The sequence below is a fragment of the Columba livia genome, chromosome 4 (assembly GCF_036013475.1).
Source record: "Columba livia isolate bColLiv1 breed racing homer chromosome 4, bColLiv1.pat.W.v2, whole genome shotgun sequence".
Taxonomy (NCBI): Eukaryota; Metazoa; Chordata; class Aves; order Columbiformes; family Columbidae; genus Columba; species Columba livia.
In genome coordinates this window covers 30,220,378-30,236,524 of record NC_088605.1, presented here as the reverse complement: position 1 = coordinate 30,236,524, position 16,147 = coordinate 30,220,378, and the positions used below count along the sequence as shown (strand labels likewise).

Below are 16,147 nucleotides of genomic sequence, written 5' to 3'. Positions count from 1 at the left end.
ATCTGTATCTGCAGTATACTAATACCTCTGTACAGATAAAACAGAAATTCCTTGAAGACGTAAAATTTTTCTTAGTTGTTGAATTGTTTAGGTAGTTCATTTTGCATAAGAACATCAGTTCTATTGAGCATCCAAAACCCAACAGAATTATTGAGATTTTAAGACTTATGTGTTCTGATTTCACATGTTTTCTCTTTTCCTTTTCCACTGTAAAACACTAATATACACTTTTTTTTCTTGTTATGATTTTAGAGTTTTATTTAAGCAGCTTAGAACAAGTATTCAAACTGTGTTAATCTCCTTCTTTCTGTAGATTTGATGTTTTAGTTATTCATCAAGCATTTGAATAATCAAGAGCAACTTATCTTCGTGAAACTGTTTCATAGAGCAGATTATGTTCTAATAATTTCATAACTTTTAAATATGTCCTCACTTACAGATTTTTTTTATTCTGTCTTATTCCTGTGACCAGCTTCTGTAAATAAACTGTATTTTATTGAAATGAAAGCTTTCTGATAGAACATAAAGTGAAATTGAATTGAAGAAAAAAAAATGGAAAAAAAAAATTCTTGAAACACATTTTTTTAAACAGTGTGCTTCAATTTTTTGTCACTTTGGTATTAGAAAAAACAATATTTAAATTTTAACTGTAAGGAAACTAAAGACTTTATTTTGATTCCCATATGAATAAATTTCAAATTTGTGTAATTTATACAATTCCATAATTGCAAATAAAATGTGTCCCTTTTCAGCCTGTAATTTATTCACTGAATTCCAAACTGGAAATCTTTCAGGAAAATAGTATAAATCACATTTTATAGGAGAGTAAAAGTTATGCATTTGGATCTCAGTCTACCCAAATATAGTTAAAAATAATTCTGAAAAGTTATTTACCTCTAGGGTTGCACTTCTGACATTCAGAGTTTAACACCACATATGCCATTTCCTTTTATGGGCTTCAAAGACCTCTGTCTTTGAAGATGTAGAGGTTAGGCTGGTAAGTCATTCCACTTAAGGCTGTCTACCTCAACTATCCATGTACATGAAAGCTACTGGGAAAAATTTCAAACCCACTTCCATTTGGGCCTGCATAATTTTGCAACTAACTTTTAAAGATAATACTGTAATTTTAAGGCTGAAAAATGCATATATAAAATTACATGTACAAAAATGAAGACCACATTTGGCAAATTTAGCAGACTTTAGCACAACGTTCCACATGCTGAGGAACTAAAGCTTAACAAATTAGCTCCAGATATGACCATATTAATGGGAGCTGGAGACTACAGGGCTGGCTTTTCGTTAGTCAAAGGAATGTCCTCAAGAAGACCCACTTGAGCTAATAAAGTAATTATATAAAGAGTTAAAAGGCAGTTGTCTGAGGCTGGTAGAAAGCTCATGTATCAGCAGTTAATAATTAGGAAGGTTTCCTATCTCCTTTCAGAATAAATATCCTGTCCCAGTTGTAGCAGGCTTGGTGAATGGAGACTTTCTGGTCACTAAATGTCCAGGCACTATTTTTTGTAGCGTAGCGTAGCGTATGCAGTGTCTTACCTCTGCATCTCTGTAGCTCCCCCTGAAGGCCAGCCAAAGGCCAAAGATTCCAGTCAATATCCTGATCAGTAACGGTAAAATCATTCACTCAGAGCAGTAATTAATAAGAGGTTTTGCACTGGCTGAAGGAGCCATCAGAATGTAAATGATGTATTACTGTCCCACCTGGGAAGACGATTAAACTTAGCAACAGTTCTTTTTTCCTTCTTTAAAGAAAATGAAAAAAAAAAGAGTTGTGTTCACCCTGTAGTTTGGAAATCAAACACGGACGTTAGCACCAAGATTCATATTGAATAACAAGAAATAAAATTTGAGTTGAATTATTTCACCTCAATAGGAGACCAGTGAACCAAAGACGGGTTTTGTGTGTGTTTATTAGTAGAAGTTGTATATAAATAGCTAACCTTTATTATTAATTGATACACTAATTAAAACCATGCTAGTAATTTCCATTAGCTTACCCTCCAACTTCTACAGAGCTGTCCGTCTGGTTTTAATCAAAACCAAATGGTAATCCAAGTTCTCAGGCTGGAACAGCTAAGAGGAAGTCATTCAGAGGAGGCAGAAGAAAGCAGAAAAGATAAACAGATGATATTCACTAAATTTGTATAGAGCAGAGGATGTAGATGCTGTGGGTTACTCTGGAGACGTGATTCAGGCACCCTGTCAAACTGGAACGAAGTGGTTACAAGTGTTTTATGTCAGCAAAATACTAATATGATCAAGATGGAGTCTGTCCTTTTGCTTTTGCAGAGCTGGATTTGTGTGACTCTGGAGGATTCTCCGAAGAGGTAAAGCAACATATACCATTGCGGGCAATATGACTGTGCTTAAATTGCAGTGTTCCTTTTCTCAGATACAGCTTGTTTTCTTGAGTAGGAATACAATTTTAGCAGATGCATGTAAACAACATTTATGTTACTGTGTGTATTTCCTCGTCAGAATAGCACTAGGTCCTTAGTCAGTGTGATGTGTTGAGTTTAGACCATGTTGTTCTCTGCCTGTTTCTCACTACCTGGTGCCAAGGACCAGGCATTTTGGAGACATTCTCCTGTTGTTCTGGATAAGTGTTACCTTTGCACAAACATGAGTGATGTATAATTTTTTTTTTTTCAAAGGAAATAGGAGGGAGGGGTTTGAAAACTCTTTTACATTATGTAACTAGCACAGATCTTCCCGTTTCAGAGGGATAGCCCAGCAGCGTATTAAGCGGAATGTCTTGAAACTCTCGGTCTTTTTGCTTTCCCCCCTCTCTGCGCGCTCTCCTCTCCCTGGCGCAGGCAGCAAGCAGGCTCGCTCCCTGTCTCTCTCTCTCTCTCTCTCCCTCTCCCTCTCTCTCAAAGGCAGGAAATACTTTTCAGGCAATCTGGGCCTGGTTGTTGAGGCCCCTTTCACAAAACATCAGCCTGAATTTAGTAGACAGAAGTCACTGGGAAAAGCTTGACAGGCTCGTGCTTAGCTAAGGCTCCCTCCAGCTGCAGAGAGTGTTTTTGTTAGAATCACACATTGAGTAAAACTGCTTAGAATAGAGCAATGATCTCAGTAGCGAAATCTGAACTTTTATGCTAGCAGGAGCTAACTGGGACTGGTCTCTTTTGTTTGTTTGTTTGCTACTTCGTTTTCTTTTTTTTTTTCTTTTTTCCTTCTCTCTTTTATTCACCAAAGATTTTGGGGGGGTCGTGTCCAAACTACAGATTCTTTTCACCTAGGTAAGGCTGTCTTGGAATCTTTCTGTACCTTAAACTAGCAAAAAAGAAAAAAATCAGCAGTATCCAGCACTGGAGCTTTCTTCGTTGAGGATCTCAGCACTAAAACTGGAGGTAAAAAAAAAAGTATAATCATTAAAAATGTATGTTTAGTTGTAGACTCTGACAATTCTGTTTATCAAAATGTGCCAGATCTATAGCAAAATCTTCTTGTGCATTTTTCTTCACCTTTTTAAAATATGCTCGATATGCTAAACTTTGTTTATTTGCATTCATATATAAATAGAGCTGCGTGGTCTTACTTGCATGTTTTGAATGGACATTAAATAGGAAAGCTAGACATGTGAATGATTTCTTTTTTCACCTCATATGCCAACAGGGAAGGCATTTAGGGCTGTTTTTTCTCTTCCCCTTCTTTCCCTTCCCTTCCCTCCCCTCCAGCCGTAATGATGATGAGGAGTCTTTTAGGTAGATGTGTTAGTTGTACCTCTGCTGGTCTTGGTCTCTAGTCTTTTCTCAGTCCTAGATGAAATTTATGGTGTAACTGACAATACAGTCTTAAATGTGTATGCTCTATATATGAAATTCCAAGGTTTATTTCTTGGCTTTAGCTGAATTAGATTATTTTTAGCAACCTATGATTAGATAGGCAGTTTGGGGTGTACTGTGCTAGCATTTAGAAGAGGGAAGGCAAGATACAGTAAATGTCTGCTGACTATAATTTTCAGTGAACATGTATGAATTTACTCAGTCATTTTCTTAACCTAGTAAATGTCTAACTATTAAGAATAAGAATCTGCTGTTAAGGAACTTAGGGGGAAATTAATGATATTTTCTTTAACTGATGCATGAATGGAGTTGCTGCTATCTTACGTAGAGGCGTGATTTAATTATTGAACAATCAGAAACATTTTTCGTGGCAATCTGTATAGCATGCTTTGTCTTCCTTAAAATCTAAAATGATAGTCATTGCTTATAAGTAGTATGAGAAATTCTTTCTTTCTCATGAGCATCATTAAGGCTCTGTAGAGTTATTGGCCAGATTGGTAAGTAAACAGGAATCATCTGTTCACATATTTCAAGAAGTTTTTAACTGTTTTTACTGAATATTTTTTTCAAAAGGATTGGTGAGCAATGAAATGACTTTGTGGTGTGAAAGGACATGAAGGACCAGTAAATATTTCAGAATGGGGTCAAATACCACCTCTGCAATAGTTTGAGAATTGTACATTTCACTTTACTGCCGTTCTGGTGGAAGAAAGTTGTTCATGGTGGTCAGAAATGGCTCTGGGTTGTGAAGGACATGGCTCTGAAAGGGACAAGGAACAGCTAGTAGGCAACAAGGTGTCTTTGGAAATGTCCTGGGTGAATATTGAAGTCACAATTGCTCACTTGCTTATGGACAGCCTTCTCCAGTTTGATGTCCTGAGCTGAGATGGCTGTGGTAGGTAGACTGTGGGACTGAGAAGTTGAGAGGAATCTGAACGGCTGAGTCTCTGCGTCACCCCTGTAAAATTTGTGCTGGAACTTTGATGTCTCAAGGGATTTAGCACTAGTGGCTTTTACTGCAGTGTTTTTCCATACTTGTTCCTGTAAGTATGTGTATATGTACTTGGTGAGTCTTCTAGTTAGCAGAAGAGAAAACACCATGTAACAAAAATAATTATTCCTTATCAAGGGGTGACTTCTTCTGCAGCACTCTCTTCTGGGTTTTAAAGGACATAATGGCCTCATCTGACCTCACTTGCAGATGAAAATACTTGACACCTGAGACAGTTGAACTACAGGGTAGAAAACAGAATAGAACTCAGAAAGTACTTTCTTGTTTAACTTCTTATAGACTACGAGAAAATGTGACACAGCTGGTCGTCTTTTTTATTTAAAAATTTTTTTTAAAAGTCCTGAAGACAAATCATTTTTGGCATTTTATTCCTAGTTCTACTTAGTCTATAACTTCTCTGTTATGTTATTCTGCTTTTGTTGTTTAAGGTATTGTTGTTCAATAACAAGTATTCACGGAAAGTTTACTGTCTAAACAAACCCTGAAAATTATTTTATAGATATATAGCAAGAATGAACATGGAAAACGAGAAGGATACAATCTAATGTTTTAGACCTTGCTGTGTTCCTTCAGAAATGTTAATGTTAATGTTCTTAATTTGAAACAAGAATGTAGCCAAAGTAGTTATACTAAATGACTCATTTGAACAATTAAGCACATGAATTAATGTCTGCATTGCTGAGGAAAATTAATGCCTTACGTCCATTTTATGGAATTTATTCAGATAGTTTTCCTTCACAATAAATTTATGTGCCTGGAAACTTATTTTCTTTTAGACTTCATACCCATTGGTCTCCATGTTAAATTCTGTAATCTGACCACTTGAACAAAATAAGTTTGACTGTTTGGGCCTAATTAATGGGGATCTCTGTAACAGAAAGCAAAATGTATTGCTTCCCAAAAGAAAAGGAAATGCAAAACTATCTGGCTGGACAGGCAGTTTTTGAATAAACAAGGTTTATAGTAAGTTTTTGAATTGCGAGCTTAAAATAATATTTTAAATTATTCTTTATGTGATGGAACAACAGAAGGATGCCCATTTTGGCTTTTACATATGTCTCAAAAGTTCATTTTTATTATTTTGGTTGTCAGAAGTTATTTTTCTGTTGTTCATGACATAAGAATTTTCAGCAACATAATTTATTTGATATAAACTTCCATGTGGAGGGCAGTAGCACGAAGAAGAGAATTTATGAACAGTTTTTTCTCAGAAAGGAGATATATATTAGAATATTCTCTTTTCTGTTAGTCATCTGGTTCCATTTTCTGTTGTTTATTTGTCTGGAGAAAAATTCAAAGTTTATTTTTGCGGCTCTGTGTGTGTGTTCTGTTCCTTTTGCAAAAGAAAAAGGAAAAGGACAAAAATGGACTAATAGGGGGGTAAGGGTATCCAGAAATGCTAGATCTTGATTCCCTTCGTAATAGGAAAGTGCTTCTGGAGTTCTCTGGACCAACCCCTCACTTAAAGCAGGGCCAAAGAAGGCAGTTACTCAGGGCCTTGTCCACTTCGGTTTTGAATATCCTCAAAGACAGTGTGAATACATAGTAAGGACTTCAAGCTTGGCTGTATACACAGGTTTATTTCTATACATGTGTGTATACATATGTATATGTATATAAGTGTCTGTACATATATAAAAAATATAGCCCAAACCAAATTTATACAGAATTTTCACGTGCAAATCCTACATATAGAGTGGTTTTGAATGTTATTTTAATGGAAATACTTACCAATATCAAATTTGAATAAGTTTTTGGGCTGCTGATGGCACTTCAAGGTATTTTTTTTCTATTTCAAATTTCACCATTGATATTTGGTGATGCTTTTAGAAACTACTTATTTTAAGAACAGTCTGTTGGTAAAGAATTTCCAATCTGTTACCATAATGGCTTGTTTCTGTTCAATGAGGATAATCACTTACATTGAAATAAGAAATGTCTGGAATTTTATTGTACATCAGTCACTGAATACAAATACAGAGGTTTGCTTTAGACTCATGTATCTACATTAAAACAAATTTAACTCATACAGTGTACTCTTTACTTCTAGCCTTCATTTTCCTCTAGATTCTTCTTTTTCTTACTCTGATTTGTGATTATATCTGGTGTCAAAATCCAGTAGGTTTAGATTAAATGACCTTGAACTTTATCCCTAAAGTTTTTAAACAGCTTCTTTTATTTCTGAATCTCTAATGGTTCTCCCACCCCCTCACTCTTCATCAGCTCTAAGTGTTCCAGGGTAGGTACCATGTCTTGTTAGTGAGAGTTGCATACAGTCTATTGCACTAGGTTTCAACTGTGACAATCTTTACTGCTAGAGTAAATGAATGTTCCAATTTGAACATCACTCTACTTGTGGCAAGTTTGCCTCATGATCCAAAATTTCACTTTGGAGCAAGGAGAGTCAGTTGTGAGATTCAAATGGAAAATTTCATTAGACTGAAAAGTGAGAAATTTGCCTAGCCAAAGCAGTTGAGGTTACATTATTACAGCTGTATAACTGTAATTTATTAAAGAACATCCAACAACCTTAATTTTCTATCATTAGCATCTTTGCTAAGACCATAACAAAATATGAAGCTGTTTTCTTCCCCTCATGAATTTTCTCCTGCAAGACACAGGCACGTAATGGCCAAGGAAGTCTTGCTTTGGATTCACTGGTTCAGTCTGGATCATTTAACCCTCTACCTCTGAGTATTTCTGAGAGGCTCAATGCACTGGAAGTTGTACTGTTAGATTTATTACAAACTCTTTTGGCCGCATGTAAAGGGCAGATAACCCTTTTCATTTTGCTTGAATTGTTTATCTTCCGATAATGCTGGCTTTTTATCAGAGGGAGATAGCTGCTCTCAATTACAATGCACTAAAATAGGAAGTTTTGGCTGAAAGAATGATCTCAAAGAGCTGCACCCTCCATAGCAGAAGCTGCACTGGGAGGATTCCATGTGCAGAGACAAATCTAAATTTTTGTTCTGTTAAATACCTGTGGGCAGGAGAAGTCAGTGCTTTCCTAGCAGCTTCAAAACATAGAGTCACTGATAGCTTAATTGGATATATAGCTTTTTCATGTTTTGTGAGAATTGGTAGCCAGTAAAGAAAACAGACCTGAAATAGTTTCCAAATTCAGGAAAAATATCTGCATGAGCTCAAGAGTCATCTGTTTTATTTTCGTAGTACTTGTGTACTCAGAAACAATAATTTCCAGGGTTGGTGATGTCTTTCCAAGCAGGCCACAGATGCTGAATAGGAGAGTGTCTTCATCAAATCAGGAGACCAGCTGATGACTTTGGAATTGAGGTATCTCTGTAAAATACTGTAGAGATGGTCTGTTGACTGTAACAGTCATATTCACATTATAAGTAGAGGCAGAGAGAAAGTGGATAAAAAGGTGAGATACAAACATGCTGTACAGAAGTCCTTTGAAAGATAAGCTTCCTGAATTCTGCAATAAGAATATTATAATGAAAAGTGATTAGTTGCATGCTTCTGTTCTGATGCATGCTTTCCCCCCCCAGTTTCACCAACCTAGGAAATAAATTAAGCTTTTAGATTCCCTTCCTTGAAGGAAGTGGTCTTAGCTGGGTCCTTCGGTACATTTACAAAATGCTAAGTGTGCACTACATGTTGCCTCACTAGTTTCAAAGAATTATCTGGTACAGCAGCCATTTTGACTAAGCTTTGATTTTCACATCTTCAGTTATATTTCAGAAATACTTGTTCAGTTTGCTATCAGTACGTTTTTACAGGTGCATAAAAATGGGATTCCAAGTGACATGGTTATTGGTTCATTTCCACCAAAAAGCACAGCCTTCTAAGTAGTCATTCTCTCTAGACTCCTGATGATAAAGTATTTGTCTTTACCAATGGGACAAAACAATTTTCAACTCTTTACAAACAAAGTATATGCATGATAATATCAAAAATACTCTTTAGTCTTGTCTGCAACAGGAATGAAATTATGCCCCCTACTACTCAGTAAGCAGAGTTGTTGCTAAAAGTCATTGTCCATAGTGCCTCAGATTTCATAGCTCATGGATATAACAAGCACCAGCAACTTTTCTTTAAATGGAAACACAATATTAGAACCTTAAATCTATAAGGAATCAGGAATACAATCTAGTTAATTTATATTGTGTTCAAAAGGACCTCCTGTAGCTACAAAATTAGTTTTTTACTAGAGTTGGCTAGAAAATGGAATTTCTTCCATCCTGAAAAAAAGAAAATGAGATTTGGAAAAAAAAAATTATCCTCATTCAGGATCAAAAATAATAGCCATAGTTTTCTGGCTTTCCGTGTCCCATCGGATGGCCTTTTTTCATCTCATATCTTCTTTTCAAGACACTTCCAGTAAAGGGAGGGGGGAAAGGAGTTGTAAGGAATCTGCCAACTATGTTATTTTTTCCTATTCTCTGGGATTAGAGAGCAGAAATTATTTTGGGGGAGGATGGTAAGTGCAATGACATTTCCATAAAGAAAACTTATGCAAAAGGAAGAGTGCAAACCTTTACATCTTAGATTATTTTGCTCCATTCCGAAGAAAAAAACAATCTGTATTATTTTGCAATTAATATGTTATAATGTCTTTCAGACTACAGAATTTTGAAGAACAGCAGTTTTACAGATCACAATTGCTAGATATCCTGGCTCTGATTTTCTTCTAAAAATATATATATGCTAGAAATAATTTTTGGCTTTAAACCTCTTTCTAGTGGGCAGTTATAGATTTGATGGCTGTTGTCACTCTGGAATGATGCTGTGGTGAAAGTGATGTATTATCCCAACAGTTAATAACAATTTAATACTGATTATTAACATATTAAAATGCCAATATTACAGTAAAGTAGTATAGTTATACTATAAATACTTGAAAAAAAAAAAATTATTTCTCTGTTTTATTGACTATTCATCAATGCCAAATAGTACAAAATTATAAAGCTGGTTATTTAAAGTTGTCTTTTAAATTGGTTTTGATTTGATAATTAATTTGATAATTAAATTGGGCATAAATAATATAGATCTTAAGTAAGCCAAGCCTGGATAACTATGGATCAGTTTGGATCCTGTCATTTCCCCTTTCTCATCCTTCAGCTGATATGAGGCTCAGCACTGGAAATGAACCAAACACAACCAAGCTAAAATCCACAGTAATCACATGTGGGATACAAATAAAAGCCCTTCTTTGTATGATGACGAGCACCAGTAACACAGCTAATTTTTGAGGAAGAACAGAAAGTAAAGTGACTCCATGCTGTTTTATGTGTTCTAACAATAAATTAAGGCATATAGACAATGTTTGGGCTCATATCATAGGAACCAATAATATTTTCACAAAACAAGAAAGATTTTGGATGTCTCTGAATGAACAACTTGCCAACTTAACCTTATAGTTTGGGGCATCTAATGTATTGAGATGTTATAATACAGCTGGACAGTATCACAATTTTTGTGACATATTAAATGTCTTTTATAAAAAGGATATTAACCTTAATAGAATTACATGTTTTCACTGACAGTGAACTATAATGAACATATCTGACATATGTCAAAATCTATAAAGTAGAAAAGAAAATAGCTTGCTAATGGGAGGATTAAACTGATCCCCACAGGAAAGAGGAAATCCTTACCAAGTCACAAGAATAACTTGAGGTGCTTGGCTTGATTAATTTCTTGTGTGGTTTTTCCTCAATCAGAAATCACAAACTTTTTGTGGTGTATAATTTATACTTACTAAAAAAGAAAAAATGTTTCTGTTTTAATATTTCTGCTTTCTATTTCTACTTTGGTCCTCTGCAAGTCCATGTAGTATGAGGCACAATGAATAAACGTTCTCTTTCATTATGATACTGTTGATTTTCATATGGCTTTTCTCTTTTGCAGGCAGGAAATTTTAGCCCATTTCATGGCTCCTCAGATAGAAGTTATACCATACTTTTCATTCTCTTCATTGGTTTTTACTATACTTTTTCCTGCTTCATTTCTCTTTCTGAGAAGAAATGACCATAACTGCGTACAGGTTTCAGTTCTTGACATAATGAGAACTTAAACATTATTATGCCATTGTATGCTGTCTCTCTTCTGTCTTTGTGCTACATTCTTTCTAATTTTTACTGAGCTGATATTCAGTTCTAGATTACCAGCCACAGTGATTCTTAGTTTGAGGATTTTTTTAATGATTGGTAGCAGTTATCATAGAAGCTTTTATTTATAGTTAGAATTATTTTTTTACAACTGCATGCCATTATATTTATTGACATGGAATTTCATATGCAATTTTGTCTCCTAGCTCTCCTCTACAATTGGGTCCCTTAAAAACCTTTGTCACTTCACTGCTTTTCTCCTTCTGAAGAACCTAAAGAGCACAGTTTCTATTAGCTGCCTTTGCAAATCTATTTATAGTCTCCCTCTTTCTTAAAATCTCCCTCTTTCTTAAAATATATATATATATATACACGTGCATATCTGCACTCTTGATTTTCTTGTGTGTTGTTGTTCTTTCTTCTTTCTTTTTTTTTTTTTCCTTTTTTAATATTCATTCTTCATTAGATTTTCAGCCAATTTTATGCATTTGGAGACCAGACTTGCAAGTATATTGTGCAGGACCAAGTGGTCTCTATTTCATTTGATTTTACAATCAGCTTTTGGTGCACCCCACCATTGCTCATAGCATCCCACAGCTGACTGTGCAGAGCATTTCCCCATGATCCTCCAACCTTTTCATTGTGTGGAGATATCACCTGTGAGGCCTAGTAAGGAGATGGGGATTTGTGAACTAAAAATCCCTCTGCTTCCTCTTCCATTTCATTGTCAGAGAGAAAAAGATTGGAAAAAGACTCTCTTACCCTACAAAGGCTGTACATCCCACAGCTACTTCAAGCCCTGGGCAGGATCCCTTCTGGGTCTATGTATCTCCCTCCTCATGTAAAGCCTGGCTTTGATTCCAAAGGCTGATTGGCTTGGAAGAACATCCCTCTTGTATCTCCCCAGATTCCCCCTCTCTGCCTTGCAGGCATCATAATTTTCCCTCTTTGTTCCCGTGTACGGAGGAGCTAACTTTGGGTACCTTTCAGAGTTACAAGTTCAGTAATTTCTCATTCGAGTACTGTTAACAGTTCTACCAGCTGGTTCCTGATAACTTATGTTCTTGTCCTGAAACCTCTTATAACTGACATTTCAATACAGCTCAGTCCTTATATTTATCTGAGGGCTGTTATCTGTTGCCACCTCTTTTTTGTTATTTGAACTACAGCTAGTCAGCAATTTGTGGTGCACTGGGACAGTCTATTTTTAAAATCCTATTTTATAGGGTAGGTACTGGTAAGAATGTTCGTATGTTGCATTTAGTTCATACCTGCATAATAAATACTGATACCAAAGTCACACTGTCCAATGTAGTGCATCTTTCTGTTGTGTATTGAAGGAACAATGCAATATCATTCCAATGCTAGTGTTTGAGAGCGTTTCGTAAGTAGTTGGGTTTTTTTACTATTTTGAAGCATTTTTACCAGAAAATGAGGACCAAGAATAATTTCAGGAAGCACTCTTTATTGTGGTTCATATGGTAGAATTCACACTCTCATGTTGCACAGAAATATTTCAATGAAAACAAAACATAATTTTCTGTAAAACAAAATGGCTATATTTTGTACATAGCTGTAATTTATTCTCCTTCTTTTAGAAAACTTTTGGTATTGGCACTTGTTATATTAGACTATTAGTTATACTAGACTTTTAGTAATCCTAAATAATGTGATGTAGCATTCAGTTCTTATCCACTTAGAACTGCATTATGAATACATTCAGAAACTCTCCCTGGCTGGCTGTCTTTGTATAACCTAGAGTATTAAGTTTCCGAAAAATTTTCATTTGGATAGTTACAGCTGAGTCAAACTGTTAGCAAAATTTGTTTTCATTATCTCACAGGTGACAGCAACTTCTAGTAAGAGACAAGCTATCATCCTAAACGTTATGTATCCAACAATGTTGCTAGTATTACTTTCTCAGAATAAAAATCCATCAGCAAACAAATTGTAACAAAAGAGAGGGGTTAGGATTTTTAATTTTTGTCATTTGTTTCACTTTTAATACTTCTTGTCTTGAAAAGTCTGCAGAATGAAGCAGAAGACAAAAATTCTAAGTAAGCAGTGTCTAGTAAACTGTATTTTCTCCATACTTATATGGATTGCATTGATTTGACTCCTTTAAAAGTTATTTTTAAAGCAGAACCATATATACAGTCTACCTGAGTCAGTCAGTTTTAACATACTTGTTCGTCTTAGTCTAGGCTGGACTTTCTTAGCTTTTCTTGAAAACTCAGATTATCAAATATGCATTGCATACTTTCACAGAAGCCCCAACTCCTCTGGTGAGCCAGCAGGACTTGTGCTATGGATTCCGGACAATTATTAATTACTTACCAGCTTTCACTGCTACACAAAGACTGTACTTCTATTTCTGTCCACTAATTCATGGCTGACAATGAACAGTAAGAGATCTCCTCAAAGAAAAGTACAACTACTGTGAGAAAAGACACGATTGAGCTATGTTTATCTGTATAAAAATCAGCAACGGCTATATTACCGGCCTGTGTTCGTATTTATAATGTATAAGTGCACACATGCATACACATGCAAATATTATCACTAAAATCTATATTAAATATTTCATCTGTTTTATGATTTCATTGTGAAGACATACTTGTCTTAAAAGTACTATGACTTTTCTGATTTTTAGGATAAAGTTATAAATATTTTCAAAATAGTTATTAGTTTAAAAAGTTTTAAATATTTGATCCTATATTACTATCTTTTATATATAAAAGAAGTCAGGTAAAATGCATCGGGTATTCCCTAGATTAATACCCTACAACACATAACGTTACCTTTCTATTCTAGGACATCAGGATTTAGCATTGTCTATACCTATGCACTACAAAGGCTGTTTATATAGAAACTGCAGACAAGGTGAACCTCTACTTCAGTAAAATCCAAAGGGTGGTATATGTCCAGGATATAAGAGAAGGAAGGATTGTAAATTCTAAACCAGGATATATTTTTAAATAACTAGCTGAGTGAAGACCTAGAGGCTTATGTTTTATCTCGAATTATTTGTAAACAACATTCTGTCTCAGAGCTTGGTAGGAATTAGTGAAAGAGCTGAATGTAAGCCAGACCAGGAAGATGTGAGATGAGTTTATAGGAAACAGACCCTGTTCACTCAGACTTCCTTAAACAAAGTTTGCTGCCTAGGGTCACAGACCAAGGAAGATAAAATAATGATAACAAAATAAATATTTCTGCTTGATCTCCACTGCTTACATATTCCTGCTATGTAAAAAATGTAATGAAACAGTCTTTCATCTCTGTGTAAGTTCGTAAACTAACGTTTTGCCTTATTTTTTCACAGAAAAGGGTTGTATCCCACATAAAATATTGGCAAAAACTGAATTCCACTGGCAGGACAGTCGATGCTGTACTGCCTGGGCTGCTCTCTCTGAAACTCTCCTGCCTCTTGTACTTAGTAAACTCTCCTGTGTTCTTTGCAACTTTCTCCCTTCCAAACTTTTGCTATTTATTGCAATGTGGAGGTCCCATGTGGTGCTATGAATTGTCAGTATGGTGGATTTAGTGGGGGTAGCAGGGTTGTCATACCTGGCTCAGTGGTTGTCCTCACCTTGGCCAGCTGGAGATGCCATGAAGGTGTCTTCCTGCATGGTGTCTTATTTATGCCTGTTTTTGCCATGGCCCTTCTATCATAATGGTGTGGGGTTCACTGCAGTGTCTTGTTTGGTGGCTGCTGCTGCTGCTGAGTGGCTCTGGGTTTCTCTCCTTAAGCCTTTCTTCCAGTCTGGAAAAACCAAAGTGGGGCCTGCTTCTGTGTCCTGGAAGGCTTAAGGAGGAGATGGAGGACCACAGAGCCCTGCTTGTGTGCCTCTGCCTCTCCAGTCTTCTAACTGGGAGGTTTTTGTGTCCTGTCTGTGCCACAGAAGAGGACCTGTGTCTCTGACAGGTCTGGGTAGTCACAGATATAGACATTTGAGTAAGTCTCAAGTCTTCCCATTTCCATTCTGACTCTAACTCTCAGGTCCTGCTGCAGGTTGCACAGCTTTTGTGTGGCATCACTCAGAGTTATTTGGGCTGTTTTGTTTGAAGATACTTCTTGCAGGCCATCACATTTCCTTGAGGAGGGAAGTGAGAGAAGATAAAAAGCCTCTCAAAAAATACATGGTACAGCCAAACCTGAATGGAATTCCAGGAGATAAAGAAAGTTACTTCTCTGCCTGAATTTCAAAGGACTGCTGGAAACACTTTAATTTGAGCTTCTCAAAAAGAAAGAAAAAGAGAAAAAAGAGAAAGAGAGAGAAAAAGAGAGAAAAGAGGAAAAAAAAAAAGAAAAAAAAATCACAAGAATCCTCCTCAAAGGAAAATTTTAGACAATGTAATTACAGGAGAGCCTACCAGTTCATCTTAGACATCGTTTCATTCTGTGCTTTATGATTTGCAAAGTAACTATCAGTTCTGTAACACTTGATAGAAAACTTCAAAATATAAACAAGCATAAAAGCTTGCCTTATTTTTCATTTCCGTTATATTGTACAGTGGCAGTAAACTATTACAAAATCCATCTAAAATGACATCTTGTTTTGAAAACACTGTGAAACATCACAGAGGGTGCTTGAAGGGGATTCTGCTGCAGTGTGATTTGCCACTGCTCACCTCCATTTCTTTTGGTCATTAACTGCCTACTGGGTCAATATTGCCAATATTCCTTAACTCACACCCAGGGCCAAGAAATTTTGATCAAGAAGTCTTTACTGCTCGTATTTTGTTTCAAACCTTGATTCTTCGGAAAGCTAATAGTACTAAGTAGTACTAAACTTACTACTATTAAAAAGTAAAACCCAAATACTCTGAATTATGGGAGCGGCTGAGTGGACCGTACAATACTGACAGATGCTTTGAACTGAAGATCTTTTCACTCCACAAAACATTTCAATAGACTGCTAAGAGTTCTTCTGACAGTCTTAAAAATCTGGAAAAATAAAGGTTTCTAGTTGTGGGATGGTAATTATAGGAAGGAAACAAGGAAGGAAGGAAGGAAGGAGTGAGCATGCATGCTTCTTCCCTTGGTGGAAAGTACAAATGGACTTGAGAGAGTCATTTGTCAGAGGACAAAAAATGCTGCATGTCAAGAAAAAAGTGAGCAGCAATAGCAGAAAAGCAGTGATCAAGGCAGGAACACTTTCTTCTGCAAAGTGGTGGTGCTCTTTGGTGTCTGGCAGAGAAAGGGGCACAGTTATGAGTCTCATTCAGAGGTCTGGAGTAGTGAA

General features: G+C 36.0%; 1 protein-coding gene across 6 annotated transcripts in view; it reads left to right on the top strand.

Moving 5' to 3' along the window:
- The window catches only part of DLC1 (DLC1 Rho GTPase activating protein), a 262,569-nt gene that overhangs the window by 30,349 nt on the left and 216,073 nt on the right, over window positions 1-16,147 (top strand). The window contains exon 1 of one of the 6 annotated variants that reach the window (XM_065060996.1): window positions 2,064-2,345. The exons of 1 other annotated variant lie outside the window; for it this stretch is intronic. The gene's annotated coding sequence lies outside the window, so the exon portion shown is untranslated. Of the gene's footprint in view, window positions 1-2,063; window positions 2,346-2,737; window positions 3,375-16,147 lie in introns of those variants that run through there. 4 more of the 6 variants (XM_065060995.1, XM_065060998.1, XM_065060999.1 and 1 more) reach the window with 4 other exon arrangements.